The following is a 21976-nucleotide window of genomic DNA, read 5'->3' as shown; positions in this document are numbered from 1 at the left end:
TCTCTCTCTCACACACACATCCCCATTCTCTCTCTCTCTCTCACGCACACTCCCCACTCTCTCTCTCTCTTTCACACTTCCCCATTCTCTCTCTCTCTCCCGCACAGTTCCCCATTCTCTCTCTCTCACACTTCCCCATTCTCTCTCTCTCTCACACAAACATCCCCATTCTCTCTCTCTCTCTCACTCATACACACATCCCCATTTTCTCTCTCTCTCTCTCTCTCGCACACACATCCCCATTCTCTCTCTCTCTCTCTCTCACACACATCCCCATTCTCTCTCTCTCATACACACACTTCCCCATTCTCTCTCTCTCACACACACACATCCCCATTCTCTCTCTCACACTCACACATCCCCATTTTCTCTCTCTCTCTCTCTCTCACACACACATCCCCATTCTCTCTCTCTCTCTCACACACACACACATCCCAGTTCTCTCTCTCTCACACACACGTCCCCATTTTCTCTCTCTCTCTCTCTCGCACACACATCCCCATTTTCTCTCTCTCTCTCGCACACACATCCCCATTCTCTCTCTCTCTCTCTCTCTCGCACACACACATCCCCATTCTCTCTCTCTCTCTCTCTCGCACACAGACATCCCCATTCTCTCTCTCTCTCTCTCTCGCACACACATCCCCATTCTATCTCTCTCACATACACACATCCCCATACTCTCTCGCTCACACACACACATCCTCATTCTCTCTCTCACACACACACCCCCATTCTCTCTCTCTCTCTCTCTCGCACACACATCCCCATTCTATCTCTCTCACATACACACATCCCCATACTCTCTCGCTCACACACACACATCCTCATTCTCTCTCTCACACACACACCCCCATTCTCTCTCTCTCTCTCACACACACACCCCCATTCTCTCTCTCTCTCTCTCTCACACACACACACATCCCCATTCTATCTCTCTCACACACACACACCCCCATTCTCTCTCTCTCTCTCTCTCACACACACACACATCCCCATTCTCTCTCTCTCACACACACATCCTCATTCTCTCTCTCACACACACACCCCCATTCTCTCTCTCTCTCTCTCACACACATCCTCATTCTCTCTCTCACACACACACCCCCATTCTCTCTCTCTCTCTCTCACACACATCCCCATTCTCTCTCTCTCTCACACACTCCACATTCTTTCTCCCTCACATATTCCCCTTCTCTCTCTCTCTCTTTCACATTCCCCTTCTCTCTCTCTCTTTCACATTCCCCTTCTCTCTCTCTCTTTCACATTCCCCTTCTCTCTCTCTCTTTCACATTGCCATTCTCTCTCTCTCACACACACATCCCCATTCTCTCTCTCTCACACACACATCCCCATTTTCTCTCTCTCTCTCTCACACACACATCCCCATTCTCTCTCTCTCACACACACGTCCCCATTTTCTCTCTCTCTCTCTCTCACACTCACACATCCCCATTTTCTCTCTCTCTCTCGCACACACACATCCCCATTCTCTCTCTCTCTCTCTCGCACACACATCCCCATTTTCTCTCTCTCGCACACACATCCCCATTTTCTCTCTCTCTCTCTCGCACACAGACATCCCCATTCTCTCTCTCTCTCTCTCTCTCACACACACATCCCCATTCTATCTCTCTCACATACACACATCCCCATTCTCTCTCTCTCACACACACATCCCCACTCTCTCTCTCTCTCTCTTTCACACTTCCCCATTCTCTCTCTCTCTCTCTCTCGCACACACATCCCCATTCTCTCTCTCACACACACATCCCCATTCTCTCTCTCTCACACACATCCCCATTCTCTTTCTCTCACACACACACATCCTCATTCTCTCTCTCTCTCACACACACCACATTCTTTCTCCCTCACATATTCCCCTTCTCTCTCTCTCTTTCACATTGCCATTCTCTCTCTCTCACACTCACTGACATCCCCATTCTCTTTCTCTCTCTCACAAACACACACATCCCGATTCACTCTCTCTTTCTCACATACACACATCCCCATTCTCTCTTACACAACTTCCCCATTCTCTCTCTCACACACACACACATCCCCATTCTCTCTCTCTTTCACACACACACAAATACCCATTCTCTTTCTCTCTGTCACACACACATTCCCATTCTCTCTCTCTCGCACACACACACATCCCCATTCTCTCTCTCTCTCTCTCTCTCGCACACACATTCTCTCTCTCTCTCTCTCACACACACATCCACATTCTCTCTCTCTCTCTCTCTCTCTCGCACACACATTCTCTCTCTCTCTCTCTCACACACCCATCCTCATTCTCTCTCTCTCTCACAGACACACAGGCACATTCCCATTCACTCTCTCACTCACACACATCCCCATTCTCTCACTCTCTCGCTCACACACACTTTCCCCATTCTTTCTCTCTCTCACACGCACTTCCCCATTCTCTCTCTCTCACATACACACATATCCCCATTCTCTCTCTCTGTCACACACACGACCCCATTCACTCTCTCTCTCTCTCTCACTCTCACACTTCCCCATTCTCTCTCTCTCACACTCACACTTCCCCATTCTCTCTCTCTCACACTCACACTTCCCCATTCTCTCTCTCTCTCACACTCACACATCCCCATTCTCTCTCTCTCTCACAACTTCCCCATTGTCTCTCTCCCTCACACATTCCCATTCTCTCTCTCTCCCTCACTCATTCCCATTCTCTGTCTCTCTCACACATCCCCATTCTCCCTCTCTCTCCCACACATTCCCATTCTCTCTCCCTCACACATTCCCATTCTCGCTCTCTCACACATTCCCTCTCTCTCTCTCTCTCTCTCCCACACACCTCCCCATTCTCTCTCTCTCACATACACATCCCCATTCTCTCTCTCTCTCTCTCTCTCACACACACACATCCCCATTCTCTCTCTCTCTCTCTCACACACACGACCCCATTCTCTCTCTCCCTCACACATTCCCATTCTCTCTCAGTCACACATTCCCATTCTCTCTCCCTCACACTTTCCCATTCTCTGTCTCTCTCACACATTCCCTCTCTCTCTCTCTCTCTCTCTCTCTCTCTCCCTCTCTCTCTCACACACTTCTCCATTATCTCTCTCTCCCTCACCCCCACACGCATGCTGTTTTGCTGCAACATTTTGACAGGTTCCGCCTTTACCCTGTACCGGACAATGTTGGCGAGATGGTCTGGCGAAGCGGGGTTTCGGGCACACCCCTGTGTACAAGCCTAGGGCAAGCGCGGGCAGCGGGAGAACGCATGCGGACTACCAGTCATTTGGAGATGGTGCCTGGGCTCCCATCGATGCCCCGGTCTGGTGTCAGCAGCATTCCAGTCAGCCCAATTCATTGTAATCACTGTGAACAAAAGACACTCTCAGTGTTGGAAACACCTCTTTGATGTAATGATTCTGTCGGGACTTTGAGACCTTCTTTGGATCATCCGAAATTCGGATAATTGACATTTGGAGAATAAAGGTTCCTCTGTAATATAAATGACATAACAACAGTGGGCCCAGCACAGCCCATCACAGGCCTCCAGTCAGAAAAGCATCTCCTCACTACCACCGTTTGTCTCCTACCTTTCCTGTCACGTTGTCCCCCACAACTACACACAATACACCTGCCGAGGTCTACCAGGTGGAGGAGAAAGTGAGGACTGCAGATGCTGGAGATCAGAGCTGAAAAATGTGTTGCTGGAAAAGCGCAGCAGGTCAGGGCAGCATCCGAGGAACAGGAGAATCGACGTTTCGGCCATCGGCCCTTCTTCAGGAATGAGGGAAGAGTGTCCAGCAGGCTAAGATAAAAGGTAGGGAGGAGGGACTTGGGGGGAGGGGCGTTGGGAATGCAATCGGTGGAAGGAGGTCAAGGTGAGGGTGATAGGCCGGAGTGGGGTGGGGGCGGAGAGGTCAGGAAGAAGATTGCAGGTTAGGAAGGTGGTGCTGAGTTCGAGGGATTTGACTGAGACGAGGTGGGGGGAGGGGAAATGAGGAAACTGGAGAAATCGGAGTTCATCCCTTGTGGTTGGAGGGCTCCCACAAGGGGTGAACTCAGATCTCTCCAGTTTCCTCATTTCCCCTCCCCCCACCTTGTCTCAGTCCCAACCCTCGAACTCAGCACCGCCTTCTTGACCTGCAATCTTCTTCCTGACCTCTCCGCTCCCACCCCCACTCCGGCCTATCACCCTCACCTTGACCTCCCTCCACCTATCGCATTCCCAACGCCCCTCCCCCCCAAGTCCCTCCTCCCTACCTTTTATCTCAGCCTGCTGGACACACTCTCCTCATTCCTGAAGAAGGGCTGATGCCCGAAACGTCGATTTTCCTGCTCCTTGGATACTGCCTGAGGCCTAACAGGTAGCATATACACCTTTAACGTCACCATCCTTCTCTTGTTGCCACAATGCCAAAGGCTTTTCTCTGACACTGATTAGGATAAGCAAAGGAATTTCTGATTTCATCGCAATTTATACTGCAGGAGGGAAGAGTGTCTGACTGAGGCTGTACTTACCTGATGTCACATCATTCGGTGACATTTGCCTGTGACTCACGGACCACACCGTGTCTCTCACCAAGGGGGCGTGCGAAAGGCGCAAATCCTTTGTTGACACTGGAGTCAAAGCAGTAAATTTAAACACGGATTTGTGAGCACTGGAAATCAGCAACAAAACCAGAAGATGCTGGAAAATCTCAGCAGGTCTGGCGGCATTTGTGGAGAGAAGTCAGAGTTAACCTTTCATGAATGGTTCAATGCAGAGGCACGGGATTGAGGGTGATTTCGCAGTTTGGATTAGAGACTGGCTTTCTGAAAGAAGGCAGCGAGTGGTGGTTGATGGAAAAGATTCAGCCTGGAGTCTGGTTACTAGTGGTGTGGCACAAGGATCTGTTTTGGGACCACTGCTGTTTGTCATTTTTATAAATGACTTGGACGCAGGTGGATGGGTTAGTAAAGTTTGCAGATGACACTGAAGTCGGTAGAGTAGTGGACAGTGTGGAAGAATGTTACAGGGGGTCTTGGATAAACTGCAGAATTGGGCTGAGAGGTGGCAAGTGGAGTTCAATGCAGCTAAATGTGAGGTGATGCACTTTGGGAAGGATAACAGGAAGGCAGAATACTGGGTCAATGGAAAGATTCTTGGTAGTGTGGATGTGCAGAGGGATCTTGGAGTCCATGTGCATAGATCCCTGAAAGTTGCCACCCAGGTGGATAGTGCTTTAAGAAGGCATACGGTGTGTATGGTTTTATTGGTAGTGGGATTGAGTTATGGAGCTGTAATGTCATGCTGCAACTATACAAGTGCGGCCGCACTTGGAATATTGTGTCCAGTTCTGGTCGCCCCATTACAGGAAGGATGTGGAAGTATTGGAAAAGGTGCAGAGGAGATTTACCAGGATGTTGCCTGGTCTGGAGGGAAGGTCTTATGAGGAAAGGCTGAGGGACTTGGGTCTGTTCTCATTGGAGAGAAGAAGGCTGAGAGGGGATTTGATAGAGACATACAAGACGATCGGAGGACTAGACAGGGTAGACAGTGAAAGTCTTTTTCCTAGGATGATGATGTCGGCTTGTACGAGGGGACATAACTGCAAATCGAGGGGTGATAGATTTTAGACAGATGTCAGAGGCAGGTTCTTTACTCAGAGAGTGGTAAGGGCGTGGAATGTACTGACTGCCAATTTAGTTAACTCAGTCATATTAGTTAAAAATCACACAACACCAGGTTATAGTCCAACAGGTTTAATTGGAAGCACAATAGCTTTCGGAGCGACGCTCGCTCCGAATCAGTCACATTAGGGAGATTTAAACAGTTCTTGGATAAGCACATGGATTGTGAAGGGGGATGGGCTTAGATTAGTTCACAGGTCAGCGAAAAGTGAGTGCTGAAGGGCCTGTTCTGAGCTGTATTGTTCTATGTTCTCTGTTTCGCTGGGTTGTCTCTAGCCTCTGGCTTGCTGTCCCTTAACCAGACTCTTTGCCCTCTGCTTTCTGATTGACCGAAGGATAGAGATGTACAGCACAGAAACCGACCCTTCGGTCCAACCCCGTCCAGATATCTTAAATTAACCTTCTCCCTTTTGCCAGCGTTTCCCTCGAACCCCTTCCTATTCATATACCCATCTTTTAAATGTTATGATTTGGAGAGGCCGGTGTTGGACTGGGGTGTACAAAGTTAAAAATCCCACAACACCAGGTTATAGTCCAACAGGTTGAATTGGAAGCACACAGTGTGATGTAACTGAAGTTACTTCTGCTATAAATTCTGTGTCTTACAATTGTGCCCTCCACTAACACCTGATGAAGGAGCGTCGCTCCGAAAGCTAGTGTGCTCCCAACTAAACCTGTTGGACTATAACCTGGTGTTGTGTGATTTTTAACTTTTAAATGTTGTAATTGTACCAGCCATCGCCACTTCCTCTGGCAGCTTGTTCCATACACCTATTGCGTGAAAATTTGCCCCTTTAGTCCCTTTTAAATCTTTCCCCCTCACCTTAAACTATGCCCTCTACTTCTGGGCTCCCCACTCTGTTTACCCTATCCCGTGTCCCTCATGATTTTGTAAACCTCTATAAGGTCACCCCTTCAGCCTCCGACGCTCCGGGGAAAACAGCCCCAGCCTGTTCAGCCTCTCCGTGTAACTTGCAACCTCCAAATCTAGCAACATGTTTGTAAATCTTTTCTGAACCTTTTCACACTTCACAACAACTTTCCGAGAGCAGGGAGGGTTCCAAAAGATGTGTGAAGAGTTTTCCTTCCATTCATATCATGTCTTTTTTCCCCCAGTCTGTGTGTAAGGGAGAGCTGAGAAATGGATTAGATTTTAACAATGAGCTAACAGTTTAACAATTAGTACAGTTACATGCCAGTGGTTCACTTTCATTTTCCTGTTTACTCGAGTCGATTTATTTGCAATGAATGGTAATTCTTATTAAGTACAGGAACTTAATCTGTGCTTTCTGAAAGAACTCCAATTATGCTGGTATCCTGTCACCAAGTCACCCTTAATTACACATGAAAAGTCCCTGACTTTCATACTGCCCCTTCAGAGTGAACGAACCCCCTCCTGTCAGCCAGGGCTTCCTGATTGACCCAGGTTAACAGCCCCAATCAGGGAACTCAGACTCTGTGAGCTCCATCTGAGGTCTTCCCAGGTCTCAACGTCAGGTAAATTGATGAATTTTTTTGTGTACTTTTAGAACATCTTTCAATTTTGTGAGAACCGTCGCAATAACCGGGTTTCATTTTCATCAAAATACTCCAGTAAGGTGTGACATTGCCATAAAAGTGAATTTGACGAAATCCTCATTCACAATCTGAGGTCCATTGTTTGATATTATTGCTTATCGGAAACCCCGTCTCTCACAAAGGTCTTATTTGGGTGCTCTGATTGTCATGGAGAAAGTGAGGACCGCCGATGCTGGAGATCAGAGCTGAAAAATGTGTTGCTGGAAAAGCGCAGCAGGTCAGGGCAGCATCCAAGGAGCAGGAGAATCGACGTTTCGGGCATCTTCAGGATTCCTGAAGAAGGGCTGATGCCCGAAACGTCGATTCTCCTGTTCCTTGGATGCTGCCCTAACCTGCTGCGCTTTTCCAGCAACACATTTTCAGCTCTGATTATCATGCCTAAGTGGTTCAATGAAGTCTCATTTCTTCATTACATGTAATCATAGAGTTATAGAATTGGGCAGCAAAGAAGGTTGCCTCAGAGTACAATGGGACCGTGATCAGATTTACCAGGGTTGGAGGGTTTGAGCTCTCGGGAGAGGCTGAATAGGCTGGGGCTGTTTCCCCTGGAGCGTCGGAGGCTATAAACCTTATAAAATCATGTGGGGCATGGATAGGGTAAATAGGCAAGGTCTTTTCCCCAGGGTCGGGGAGGCCAAAATGAGAGGGCATAGGCTGAAGGTGAGAGGGGAAAGATATAAAAGGGACCTCAAGGCCAACTTTTCTTTCACACAGAGGGTGGTGCGTGTGTGGAGGATGCGAGAATTGCAGCATTTAAAAGGCATCTGCATTTGTACATTCATAGGGAAGGTTTCGAGCGATATGAGCCAAGTGCTGGCAAATGGGGACTAGATTAAGTTAGGTTATCTGGTCAGCATGGACGAGTTGTGCTGTACAGCTCTATGACTTGAAGAAACTTCTCTCAATCCTTTCAAAACCCGCAGTGTGCTCCTGGGATTTTTTGTTCTCAAAAAGTTCTCTTGTTGGCTGCGTGAGAATGGCTCTGTTAGGGTCAGACTTACCCCTTTTGACTCACTCATGCTGAACCTTTTGATCATTTACACCCTTTGATGTTCAGTGAAGGCTCTAGCCTCCCTTTGGGCCATCGTTTCCCCCTGTTCTTGGATCCCGCATTCCAGAAGTGAATTTGGCATTGCTCCTTTAGCATAAGGCCTGTGTTTGCCTCTGTCTCTGAAACATCCCTTTGTCGTTGGCATTCCACAGGGGAATCTCTGAAAGTTGCCACCCAGGTAAATAGTGCGGTGAAGAAGGCATATGGCGTACTGGCTTTTATTGGTAGAGGAATTGAGTTCCGGAGTCCTGAGGTCATGCTGCAGTTGTATAAGACTCTGGTGCGGCCGCATCTGGAGTATTGTGTGCGGTTTTGGTCGCCATACTATAGGAAGGATGTGGAGGCACTGGAACGGGTGCAGAGGAAGTTTACCAGAATGTTGCCTGGTATGGTAGGAAGATCCTATGAGGAAAGGCTGAGGCACTTGGGGTTGTTTTCTTTGGAGAAAAGAAGGTTTAGGGGTGATTTGATAGAGGTGTACAAGATGATTAGGGGGTTAGATAGGGTTGACAGTGAGAACCTTTTTCCACGTATGGAGTCAGCTATTACAAGGGGGCATAGCTTTAAATTAAGGGGGGGTAGATATAGGACTGATGTTAGGGGTAGGTTCTTCACTCAGCGAGTCGTAAGTTCATGGAATGCCCTGCCAGTAACAGTGGTGGACTCTCCCTCTTTATGGGTATTTAAGCGGGCATTGGATAGGTATATGGAGGATAGTGGGTTAGTGTAGGTTAGGTGGGCTTGGATCGGCGCAACATCGAGGGCCAAAGGGCCTGTACTGCGCTGTATTCTTCTATGTTCTATGTTCTATGTTCTAAAATGGCTCCGAGTTTCCCTTCTGGGATGTTCTTGGGAGCCCCCACTGCACCAGAAGATTTCCAAGATGGTGGCTGGTTGAAGCAAATCTGCTGGAATTGGTGTCAAAATGGAAGAGGCCATCTTTACTCTTGGTCTCAGGGGATCTTCCACGATCCACCGTTTTGTGAAAAAGCCTGCTTGGTGACGATTTTGCCAAGCTCCCTGAACGAGTGGAATTTCCCTTCTAACCCCGAGTGAGGCCCATGAATGATCCAGGAGATTCACTTCCTCCTGAAGTCTAGGTCTGAGGTGTTCAAGTCGGGTGACCCTGACCTATCCAGGAAATCTAGGTTTGATCTTCATCAAACCTTCACCCAGAGACAACACCGGCCTCGAGTCCCAGACTAGGCCATGTCCTTTGGTTCTCCAAGCCTGTGCCATTCATCACACCCAAACGGAATTAAAAGAAACTTCTCCCCTTATTCGGTCCAAATCCCTGTATTCCTACGGTGTTCATGTAACCGTCCAGATGCCTCTTAGGTGTCGCCAACGGGCCTGCTCGGAAAAAGTGAGGCCTCATTCCTGATGAAGGGCTCTTGCTTGAAAAGTCGATTCTCCTGCCCCTTGGATGCTGCCTGACCTGCTGCGCTTTTCCAGCACTTTTTGACACCAGTGTGCCCGCCTCCACCACCTCTTTTGGCAGTGCATTCCAGGTTCCTACCACACCCTGGGTGAAAAACTTCCCTCAAACATCTCTCTTAAACTTTCCCCCCCCCTCCCCTCTCACCTTAAACCCCTTGTAATTGAAACTCCAACCCTGGGAACAAGCCTCTGATTACCCGCCCTGTCTCTGCTTCTCATAATCTGGGTCGACCTCTGTCAGGTCTCCTCTCAGCTGCCTTCGTTCGAGTGAAAGCAATTCTCGTCTTTTTAACCTTTCCTCACAGCGCTCTCTCCGATGCTTTCACGCCCACACAGTCCTCTAAACACGGCCTGAACAAGGGTTCTGGATAGCTGCAACATAGTTTGCTCACTCTTGCACTCCATGTGCCAGCCGATGAAGGCAAATCTTCATCATCACTGCGCCACCTTTGGGGAACTGTGGACCTGTACTCCCAGATCTGTCTATATGTTGGTGTTCTGAAAGGTTCTACAATTTACAGTACATTTCCCAACTAAATTTGATCCTGCAAAATGCATCACCTTATGGTTTGGATTGAACCGGAATTTTTTTGTCCGATCGGGCTGGGACTTCTTTTTCCACTGGAGCATTGGAGCTTGAGGAGCGACCTCAGAGGTTTACAAAATCATGAAGGGTTTCAATGGCAGGTATAATTTCTCCAGGGGAGGTGATTTCAGTACGAGGGGACATATTTTTAAGGTGAGATGAGACAGACTTCCAAAAACATTTTCTTGCACGGAAGGTGGCTCGGGTGTGGAATGAATTTCCAGAGGATGTGGCAGATACGGGTGCAGTTACAACGTTTAAAAGTTATTTGGATAAGTGCACCAAAAGGAAAGGTTTGGAGGGATATGGGCCAAGTGCAGGCAGGTGGGACTAGGTTGGTTTGGGAACGTGGTTGGCGTGGACAGGATAGAACAGAGTCGAGGTTGGAGTGGTGCTGGAAAAGCACAGCAGTTCAGGCAGCATCCGTGGAGCAGGAAAATCGATGTTTCAGGCAAAAGCCCTTCATCAGGAAGAGCTTTTTCCCTGAAACGTTGATTTTCCTGCTCCTCGGATACTGCCTGAACTGCTGTGCTTTTCCAGCACCACTCTAATCTAGACTCTGGTTTCCAGCATCTGCACTCATTGCTTTTTACCCAGGATAGACCATAGCTCTGTTTCTGTGCTGTATGGCTCCGTGACTCTCTAAGTTAGAATAGCTTTAACTCTATTGGAAAGCTTATCCAAATAATAGTCGATTTAACTACTAAACAATAACTGTTCCAACATAGTAACATCCTGTATACACACCCTTGGCAAAGGCAAATTCAGTAAAAATAGATTGTTTGACAGGCAATTCTCCAGTGCAGGCAGAAAAGCTCATCGAGAGAGAACTCTGAGAGAGGGAGGGAGAGATGTGCCACACCTTCCAAACCCAGCTTCTGTGGGAGCTCGACCCCACCCAGTCAGGCTGCTTTTATTGTTCTGAATTTCAAAAACAAAGGAAATCCTCACAAGCTGTTTCATTTCGTGGGTTTGAGCAGACTGCTCGCCTCCTCCGTCTCACACAAAATAAGCCTGGACCAAATACATCTCTTGAAGCCATAGTATTGTCACATCACATCAGCCTTGTTTTTTTTGGGGGGGAAAAGAAAACACTGTTAAAGGAGAGACCATTTTGTTTTCTATAGGGTGCTGGACATGTGGAGGAAGTCCCCAGCAACAGCAGTCAGTGCCACGTGAATTGATGCCTTCCCGAAGGAACAACGCAGATATCGGATCGAGAGAGGACTGAAAGGTGAATGCCGATACCGCATACAACGTGATGGCTGCCTCTCGGGTGGGTGTTACTGATGGCAGGGGGTTTGTGTTGAATAAGGGGAGGGTGTGGTCCAGCTGGCGTTCCCTGCTCCGCTTGGAGTTGAGTCACACTGCTCTCCTCTCGAAAGTGCGGAGATGCGTTTCCGCCCCTGGCCAATAAGACTGCTGAATTGGTGAAGCCCTTAACCTAGGTGCCCAGATGACCCATTCAGGCCCGTGTGCATGCGTGTGTGTGTGTGTTGCTGTGGATTTTGGGAAGACAAAAGGATGCGATGAGCGAGTAAATCTGTGAAGTTAGTTTGTTATTACTCATGGCAAAATATGAGCTTAATTTGTTAATTTCCACACAATGCACCGCTCCATTCACAGGCTCCAACACTCCACACGACTGACAAGAATGGCCTCCTGCCAAAAAGGAAAGTCATGCTACAAAGCTTTTTGTCTTGCATTCCTCAAGCCAATCAGAGTCAACCTGCAGGCCTTGAATCTTGTGATTATAGTCAGAGATGTACAACGTGGAAACAGACCCTTCGGTCCAACCTGTCCATGCCGACCAGATATCCCAACCCAATCTAGTCCCACCTGCCAGCACCCGGCCCATATCCCTCCAAACCCTCATATCCCCATCCAAATGCCTCTTAAATGTTGCAATTGTACCAGCCTCCACCACATCCTCTGGCAGCTCATTCCAAACACGTACCACCCTCTGCAGGGAAAAGTTGCCCCTTCGGTCTCTTTTATATCTTTCCCCTCTCACCCTAAACCTATGCCCCTCTAGTTCTGGACTCCCCCGACCCCAGGGAAAAGACTTTGTCTATTTACCCTATCCATGCCCCTCATGATTTTATAAACCTCTATAAGGTCACCCCTCAGCCTCCGACGCTCCAGGGAAAACAGCCCCAGCCTGTTCAGCCTCTCCCTATAGCTCAAACCCTCCAACCCTGGCAACATCCTTGTAGATCTTTTCTGAACCCTTTCAAGTTTCACAACTTCCTTCCGATAGGAAGGAGACCAGAATTGCACGCAATATTCCAACAGTGGCCTCACCAATGTCCTGTACAGCCGCAACATGACCTCCCAACTCCTGACCTCAATACTCTGACCAATAAAGGAAATTGTGACTGTCTGAGGCACAACCCTCAAGGTGCTTATGTCCCTGATGAGTGAGAGAGCAAATGCTTGAGGAAGAGGTTTGTCTTTGTTCAGCAAGATTCGAGTTATGCAACAGCAACATTGAAGGCAGTCAATGGGGAATTCCTCCGAATTGAACAGTAAAATGTCTCAAAGTACGTTTCCTCTGTATTTCTGAGTGGAATTTCACCTCACTTGCTTGCTCACAGCGATGAGAATAGTTTTTAGATTAGATTAGGTTACAGTGTGGAAACAGGCCCTTCGGCCCAACAAGTCCACACCGCCCCGCCGAAGCACAACCCACCCATCCCCCTACATTTACCGCTTACCTAACACTATGGGCAATTTAGCATGGCCAATTCACCTAACCTGCACATCTTTGGACTGTGGGAGGAAACCGGAGCCCCCAGAGTAAACCCACACAGACATGGGGAGAACGTGCAAACTCCACACGGTCAGTTGCCTGAGGCGGGAATTGAACCCGGGTCTCAGGCGCTGTGAGGCAGCAGTGCTAACCACTGTGCCACCGTGGCCGCCCCAAATAGTTCTGAGGCATGGCTCAGGTGAGGTTGGATGATGCATGATGGGACACACAGGAGATCTGTCACCCCTGTTCGCCTTTTAATATTTCATAATTTCTTTTCGCGCCGGAGTCCTGCCCTGATTCCAAGGCTCTGCATTCGACCCAGCTAGTGAATGAGTTATAAAACCAGAGCCAGAGATATAAAAAAAAATGGTTCACTTGTTCTGAAGCAGAGGTGGCACGTTATTGGAGGGGAAAATGAATTCCTTGATTGCACTGAACACAAGCTAAACAGCGAGCATGCATCTAACTTGGGCGGCACGGTGGCACAGTGGTTAGCACTGCTGCCTCACAGCGCCAGAGACCCGGGTTCAATTCCCGCCTCAGGCGACTGACTGTGTGGAGTTTGCACGTTCTCCCCGTGTCTGCGTGGGTTTCCTCCGGGTGCTCCGGTTTCCTCCCACAGTCCAAAGATGTGCAGGTCAGGGTGAATTGGCCATGCTAAATTACCCGTAGTGTTAGGTAAGGGGTAGATGTAGGGGTATATGGGTGGGTTGCGCTTCGGCGGGTCGGTGTGGACTTGTTGGGCCGAAGGGCCTGTTTCCACACTGTAAGTAATCTCATCTAACTTGTTCTGAAAGGGTGCGTTTTCGCAGTCAGTAACCAGCAGCAGGCAAGGAAAACTAACTCCCTGGATTAAGAGCACAAACTGCGGTCAAGCTGTGACAAAGCAGAAAATAAGTTGGACGAAGCAAAGCTCGGGGCGAAAGCAATCAGTTCAAGTGGGTGCCCGCAGCATTTTGTGAAGAGGGTGCAGTGTTGGGGGTGCAACAGCAGATGGCATCAGCGAGCTGGATCGCTGGAGAGCACCACGTCCTGTCGTTTTGCTGCTGTCTCATCAGTTAACCCCTCGTGAGTTTGATGCCGTTTTCACACACCCCCCCCCCCCCCCCCCCAGGGCCAACTGAGTGCGTTCCTTCCTGGGAGAACGTCCCAGGAGAGCATCAGAGCCACAGCCCCTGACTTCCTTTGCCGGCCGCAAATCTTCTTCTGAATCCCCGTCGCCACCCAAAACCCCAGCCTCGTCGCCGACACGTGAGAGGACATCTTGAGGATCATCGTTGTGACAACTCATGGGGCTGTCTCTGTAAACTCCCTCGTCACACGTCAGGGGGTGAATTCATTGAGTCATCCAGCACAAAAACAGACCCTTTGATCCAACCAGTCCGTGCGAAACATGACCCCAAACTAATGTCGTCCCACTTGCCTGCGTTTGGCCCATATCCTTCCAAATCCTTCCGATTCATGTACTTATCAGATGACTTTTGAACATTATAAGTGTCCCTGAATCCATTGCTTCCTCTTGGCAGCTCATTCCACACGCCAACTGCTCTCTGTGTAAAAAAAGATGCCCCTCATCGCCTTTCTTAATCTTTGTGCTCTCACCTTAGAAATATGCCCCCTCATCCTGAACCCCTCCACCCTCGGGAAACGACACCTGCCATTCGCCTCATCGACACCCCTCATTATTTTATAAACCTCGATAAGGTCACCCCTCAACCTCCCACGCTCCAGTGAGAAAGGTCCCAGTTGATCCAGTCTGTTTTTATAACTCAAATCCTTCAGTCCCACCACCATCCAGGTAAATCTCTTCTGAACCCTCTCCAGCTTACTAATGTCCTTCTGAGAACAGGGTGCCCAGACCTGGACACGGTATTCCAGAAGAGATGTACAAGGATGTTGCCAGGGTTGGAGTGTTTGAGCCATAAGGAGAGGCTGAACAGGCTGGGGGCTGTTTTCCCTGGAGCGTCGGAGGCTGAGGGGTGACCTTATAGAGGTTTACAAAATTATGAGGGGCATAGATAGGATAAATAGTCGGGGAGTCCAGAACTAGAGGGTATAGGTTTAGGGTGAGAGGGGAAAGATATAAAAGAGACCTAAGGGGCAACTTTTTCACCCAGAGGGTGGTACGTGTATGGAATGAGCTGCCAGAGGATGTGGTGGAGGCTGGTACAATTGCAACATTTAAGAGGCATTTGGATGGGTATATGAATAGGAAGGGTTTGGAGGGATATGGGCCGGGTGCTGGCAGGTGGGGCTAGATTGGGTTGGGATATCTGGGTCAGCATGGACAGGTTGGACCGAAGGGTCTGTTTCTGTGCTGTACATCTCTATGACTCTATGACTGTGAGAGACCTCACCGATGTCCTGTACAACCTCAACACGACGTCCCGACCCCTATACTCAGGTCTGAGCAATGAAGGCAAGCATGTTAAGTGCATTCTTCACCACCTTGTTGACCCGTGACACAAAATTCAAAGAATTATGTCCCTGAAATCCGAGATCTCTCTGTTCTACCACACTACCCAAGGCTGTATTTTTAACTGCTTTTGCTTGTTTTACCAAAACGTAATGCCTTGCATTTATCCAAATTAAACTCCATCTACCACACCTCCGTTCATTGACCCAATTGAGCAAGATCGAGTCATAGAGTATAGAGATGTTCAGCACAGAAACAGATCCTTTGGTCCAACTCTTGCACGTCTACCAGATATCATAAATAAATCTAGTCCCATTTGTCAGCGTTTGGCACCTATCCCTCCAAACCCTTCCTATTCATATACCCATCCAAATGCCTCTTAAATGTTGCAATTGTACCAGCCTCCACCACATCCTCTGGCAGCTCATTCCATACACGCACCACCCTCTGCGTGAAAAAGTTGCCCCTTAGGTCCCTTTTATATCTTTCCCCTCTCACCCTAAACCTATGCCCTCTAGTTCTGGACTCCCCCAACCCAGGGAAAAGACTTTGTCTCTTTACCCTATCCATGCCCCTCATGATTTTACAAACCTCTATAAGGTCACCCCTCAGCCTCCGACGCTCCAGGGAAAACATCCCCCAGTCTGTTCAGCCTCTCCCTGTAGCTCAAACCCTCCAACCCTGGCAACATCCTTGTAAATCTTTTCTGAGCTCTTTCAACTTTCACAACATCCTTCCCATAACAAGGAGACCAGAACTGCATGTAGTATTCCAAACCAATGGCCTAACCAATGTCCTGTACAACTGCAACATGACCTCCCAACCTCTATACTCAGTACACTGACTAATAAAGACAAGCATACCAAATGCCTTCTTTACTATCCCATCTACCTGTGGCTCTACTTTCAAGGAGCTATGAACCTGCACTCCAATGTCTCTTTGTTCAGCAACACTCCCCAGGACCCTCCCATTATGTGTATAAGTCCTGCCCTGATTTGCCTTTCCAAAATGGAGACCTCACATTTATCTAAATTAAACTCCATCTGCCACTCCTTAGCCCATTGACCCATCTGATCAAGATCCTGTTGGACTCTGAGGTAACCTTCTTCACTGTCCACTACTCCTCCAATTTTGATGTCATCTGCAAGCTCTTATGTTCATATCCAAGTTATTTACGTAAATGACAAAAGACAGTGGACCCAGCACCGATCCTTGTGGCACTCCACTGGTCACAGGCCTCCAGTCTGAAAAACAACCCTCCACCACCACCCTCTGTCTTCTACCTTTGAGCCAGTTCCGTATCCAAATGGCTAGTTCTCCCTGTATTCCATGAGATCTAACCTTGCTAATCAGTCTCCCATGGGGAACCTTGTCGAACGCCTTACTGAAGTCCATGTAGATCACATCCAGTGCTCTGTCCTCTTCAATCTTCTTTGTTACTTCATCAAAAAACTCAATCAAGTTTGTGAGACATGATTTCCCACGCACAAAGCCATGTTGACTATCCCGAATTAGTCCTTGCTTTTCCAAACACATGTACATCCTGTCCCTCAGGATTCCCTCCAACAACTTGCCCACCACCAACATCTGGCTCACCAGTCTATAGTTCCCTGGCTTGTGCTGACCACCTTTCTTAAGTTATGGCACCACGTTTGCCAACCTCCAGTCTTCTGGCACCTCACCTGTGACTATTGATGATACAAATATCTCAGCAAGAGGCCCAGCAATCACTTCCCTCACTTCCTGTAAAATTCTAGGGTAAACCTGATCAGGTCCTGAGGATTTATCCACCTTTATGCATTTTAAGACATCCAGCGTCTCCTCGTCTGTAGTATGGACATTTTTCACAATTTCCCTATTCACTTCCACACATTGTATATCTTCACTATAAACACTGATGCAAAATACTTATTTAGTATCTCCCCCATCTCCTGCGGCTCCACACAAAGGCCGCCTTGCTGATCTTTGAAGGGCCCTATTGTCTCCCTAGTTACCCTTTTGTCCTTTGGATTCTCCTTCATGCTTTTTGCCAAAGCTATCTCATGTCCCCTTTTTGCCCTCCTGATTTCCCTCTTAAGCATACTCTATTGCCTTTATACTCTTCTAGGGATTCACTAGATGCCTACAGTCCATACTGGATTAGTGGTGCTGGAAGAGCACAGCAGTTCAGGCAGCATCCAAGGAGCAGCGAAATCCACGTTTCGGGCAAAAGCCCTTCATCAGGAAACGATGAAGGGCTTTTGCCCGAAACGTCGATTGCGTTGCTCGCTGGATGCTGCCTGAACTGCTGTGCTCTTCCAGCACCACTAATCCAGTGTTTGCTTTCCAGCATCTGCAGTCATTGTTTTTACCTTGTTGCCTACGGTCTATACCTGACCAATGCTTCCTTCTTCTTGACCGAAAACCTCAATTTCTCTCGTCATCCAGCATTCTCTTCACCTACCAGCCTTGCCCTTCCCCTCCAACAGGAACATACTGTCCCTGGACTCCCGTTATTTCATTTCAGAAGGCTTCCCATTTCCCAGCCATCTCTTTACCTGCGAACATCTGCCTCCAATCACCTATTAAAAGTTCTTGCCTCATTCCGTCAAAGTTGGCCTTTCTCCAATTTAGAACTTTAACTTTTAGATCTGGTCTATCCTTTTCCATCACTATCTTAAAACTAATACAATTCTGGTCGCTGACCCCAAAGTGTTTCCCCACTGACACCTCAGTCACCTGCCCTGCCTTATTTCCCAAGAGAAGACAGTGTTTTCCACCTTCTGTATTGGGTGCGTCCACATACTGAATCGGGATATTTTCTTGTGCACACTTAACAAATTCCTCTCCGTCCAAGCCTTGAACACTCTGGCAGTCTCAGTCTACGTTTAGAAAGTTAAAATCCTCTCCCATTCCACCCTATTATTCTTGTATATAAGTGAGATCTCCTTTCAAGTTTACTTCTCAGTTTCCCGTTGACTATTGTGGGGTGTACAGTACAATCCCAATACGGTGATCATTCCTTGCTTATTTCTCAGTTCCACCCAAATAACTTCCCTGCACATTTTCCCAGCAATGTCCTCCTTTATTACAGCTGTAATGTTATCCCTTATCAAAAACACCACTCCCCATCCCCACTTGCCCCCCCTTTCTATACTTCTGTACCCTGGAATGTTAAGCTGTTGGTCCTGTCTATCACTGAGCCATGTTTCTGTAATTAGGGTGGTCTCCCAGTCCCATGTTCCTAACCAAGCCCTGAGTTCATCTGCCTTCCCTGTTAGGCCCCTTGCATTGAAATAAATTGTTTAATTTATCAGTTCTGTCCCGTTCTCCTGCCTTGTTCCTGCCTGCCCTGACTGTTTGACTTGTTCCTTTTCCCACTGTCCCAGTTTCACACTGGTCTCTTTCTCCACGATCTCCCTGGGATTCCAAAGATCCAAAAAGGTGGATCCTCCCCCCATACACATTCATCTGCTCTATCCTCCCATTGCTGTCCTCAATAACTCGTGGCACTGAGAGAAATCTAGATATTATTTCCGTCAGGTACTTAGATGAGATTAGATACCCTGCAGTGTGGAAACAGGCCCTTCGGCCCAACCAGTCCACACTGACCCTCCGAAGAGCAACCCACCCAAGGTCCATTCCCCAACCCTGTATTTACCCCTGACTAATGCACCTACACTTTGGGTGGTTTAGCACGGCCTGCACATCTTTGGATTGCGGAGGAGACCGAAACTCACCGAGGCAACCCACGCAGACGCGGGGAGAATGTGCAAACTCCACACGGACAGTCACCCGAGGCAGGAATTGAACCGGGTCCCTGATACCGTGAGGCAGCAGCGCTAACCACTGAGCCACCGTGCCACCCGTTTTAACTTACCTTTTAAATTCCTGCCAAACCTCCGATTATTCCCTTTTCAGAATCGCATCCTTTTCCCTCTCTATGTCATAGGACCTTCTGCTGGTCCCTCTCCCCTTTAAGAATGTCCTGCGCCCTCTCCAATCTATCCTTGACCCTGGCACTGTACTTTAGGGTGGCACGGTGGCACAGTGGTTAGCACTGCTGCCTCACAGCACCAGAGACCCGGGTTCAATTCCCGCCTCAGGCGACTGACTGTGTGGAGTTTGCACATTCTCCCCGTGTCTGTGTGGGTTTCCTCCAGTTTCCTCTCACCGTCCAAAAATGTGCAGGTTAGGTGAATTGGCCATGCTAAATTGCCCGTAGTGTTAGGTGAAGGGATAAATGTAGGGCAATGGGTCTGGGTGGGTTGCGCTTCGGCGGTGCGGTGTGGACTTGTTGGGCCGAAGGGCCTGTTTCCACTACTGTAAGTAATCTAATCTAATCTCTACCACGAATGTTGGTGCCATTGGCAAACTGAACAAATCATGTGTTCTATGTTTTCATCCAAATCATTTATATAAATGACAAACAAACGTGGATTCAGCACGACTCCCTTGGAACACTGCCTCCAGTTGGTAAAGCAGCCCTCCATCTTCACTGTTTGCAAACCTTGGCGTTGTATCCAATTGGCAAGCGCACCCCGAATCCCATGCGAGCTAACTTCATCAAATATTCTCCATCGGGTTCCTTTAATGCTACCCTCTCCCCCTCCCCCACCATTGCTTTCACCTTGGACCCATATTATGCTCGTGTTGCTTCTCTGACCTCCCCCTCCAGGTCAGAAGCAGGCACGTGACCAGAGTAGGTCAGGGTGTTTCAATGGCAAGGGGCAGAAAGATCAGCAAGAAACAGAACAAAGAAGGTGTGTGAATCACGTCAGGTGAACACGTTCAGCAAGAGCCAAGACAATGACAGTCAGACTCACCACGCAGACACAGTGGATGTAACCGCAGGTCAGAGGCTGGGAATACTGCAGTGAGTGACTCACCTCCTGACTCCCCATTTGCCTGGATGAGTGCAGCTCCAACCACAACAAGTCAGAGGTAGAGAGGGTCCTGTTATAGATCAGACCAAACCCTCTTCAAATATATCAAGGAGATAGCCGACACTTTTAAGTTTTATCTTATTTCAAGGCTGGTGTAAGTTGCGGTGTTCCAGATGTAATTTGATTGGTTATGCTTTTAAGCAAAACACACTTTATTCTTCTTCTGCACAAAGACACAAGAAACAAGAATTGGTCCAGGTTTAACTCCGTTGGAAAAATTAACAGTGTAATAGATTCTTTAACTACTAACAGTAACTGTTCCGATACATTAACACTGATTAAACATAGCTGAAAAAATCCCGTCGATTCTCCTGTTCCTTGGATGCTGCCCTGACCTGCTGCGCTTTTCCAGCAACACATTTTTCAGCTCTGATCTCCAGCATCTGCAGTCCTCACTTTCTCATAACTGATTAAACATATCCTTGGCAAAGGCAAATTCACTAAAATAGATTGTCTGACATGCAATTCTCCAGCGTAGGAGAAAAGAACGTTAGGAGAAAACTGTGTGTGTGTGTCGTGTGTGTGTCTTGTGTGCGCGTGCATCTGTATGTGTGTGTGAGATAGAACTCGGTGTTTTGCTGCAGTAGGGAGAGATGTCTGACAACTTCCAAACACCGAACAACTCCTGAAAGCGAAACTAATACCCTGGTTCTATTGGAGCCTGACTCCATCCGTTCAAGCTGCTTCTATTATTCCAACCTTTAAAAGAACCCAAAGCCTTTCAAACTGTTTACTTTATTGGCTTAGGGCAGACTGCTCTGTCTCAACCTCTTCATAAAGAAAATCAGGACAAAACACACCTCTCAAAGCCATCTCGTTACATCTCCCTCCTTAAAAAAAAAATGAACTATCAATACACCAAGATGCTTTTATTTTTCAAACCCTTCAGTCACATATTATTAGTTGTTGTGGTTCTGTTCGCCGAGCTGGGAATTTGTGTTGCAGACGTTTCGTCCCCGGTCTCGGTGACATCCTCAGTGCTTGGGAGCCTCCTGTGAAGCGCTTCTGTGATGTTTCCTCCGGCATTTGTAGTGGTTTGTCTCTGCCGCTTCCGGTTGTCAGTTCCAGCTGTCCACTGCAGTGGCCGGTATATTGGGTCCAGATCGATGTGTTTGTTGATTGAATTGAGGATGTCACCTAGATAGGGGACGAAACGTCTGGAACACAAATTCCCAGCTCGGCCAACAGAACCACAACAAACGAGCACCCGAGCTACAAATCTCCTCCCAAACTTTGAAATTGCATTCTCTCATCCTTCCACGTGTACAATTTTCAAATTGAATGGCTGCAACAATTAACTCCATCGAAACAATGTGGTATTTTGATCTTTAAAGTTTTCCTAAAACTTTAACCGGTTATGTACAATTGAACCAGACATATTCCTGACAATGTAAATGTTGCAAAGCCAGCCCCAAACCCGAGGTCTATTTCTTTATCAATGTATACTTCTGTTGGTGATCGGAAAAGTACTCAATAGATCTTTCTGTCTTCTCATCGTCCTCCTGTCAGAGCACAGCACTGACACCCACATCGCTCACATCAATGGCCACTTTGAATGACT

The 21976-nt window shown here is 48.0% G+C and overlaps 1 long non-coding RNA gene across 3 annotated transcripts in view; it reads left to right on the top strand.

The window, feature by feature from the left end:
- Positions 1 to 21976, top strand: part of LOC140459002 (uncharacterized) — an 886814-nt gene that overhangs the window by 163833 nt on the left and 701005 nt on the right. For 2 of the 3 annotated variants that reach the window (XR_011953812.1, XR_011953811.1), the window contains exon 2: positions 11447 to 11595. This is a non-coding gene — a long non-coding RNA (uncharacterized lncRNA). The remainder of the gene's footprint in view (positions 1 to 11446; positions 11596 to 21976) is intronic. The other variant, XR_011953813.1, reaches the window with a different exon arrangement.

This window comes from Chiloscyllium punctatum, chromosome 34, assembly GCF_047496795.1.
Source record: "Chiloscyllium punctatum isolate Juve2018m chromosome 34, sChiPun1.3, whole genome shotgun sequence".
Classification (NCBI taxonomy): domain Eukaryota; kingdom Metazoa; phylum Chordata; class Chondrichthyes; order Orectolobiformes; family Hemiscylliidae; genus Chiloscyllium; species Chiloscyllium punctatum.
The sequence above is the reverse complement of the archived record's forward strand: the minus strand, read 5'-3'. Positions and strand labels throughout refer to the sequence as shown.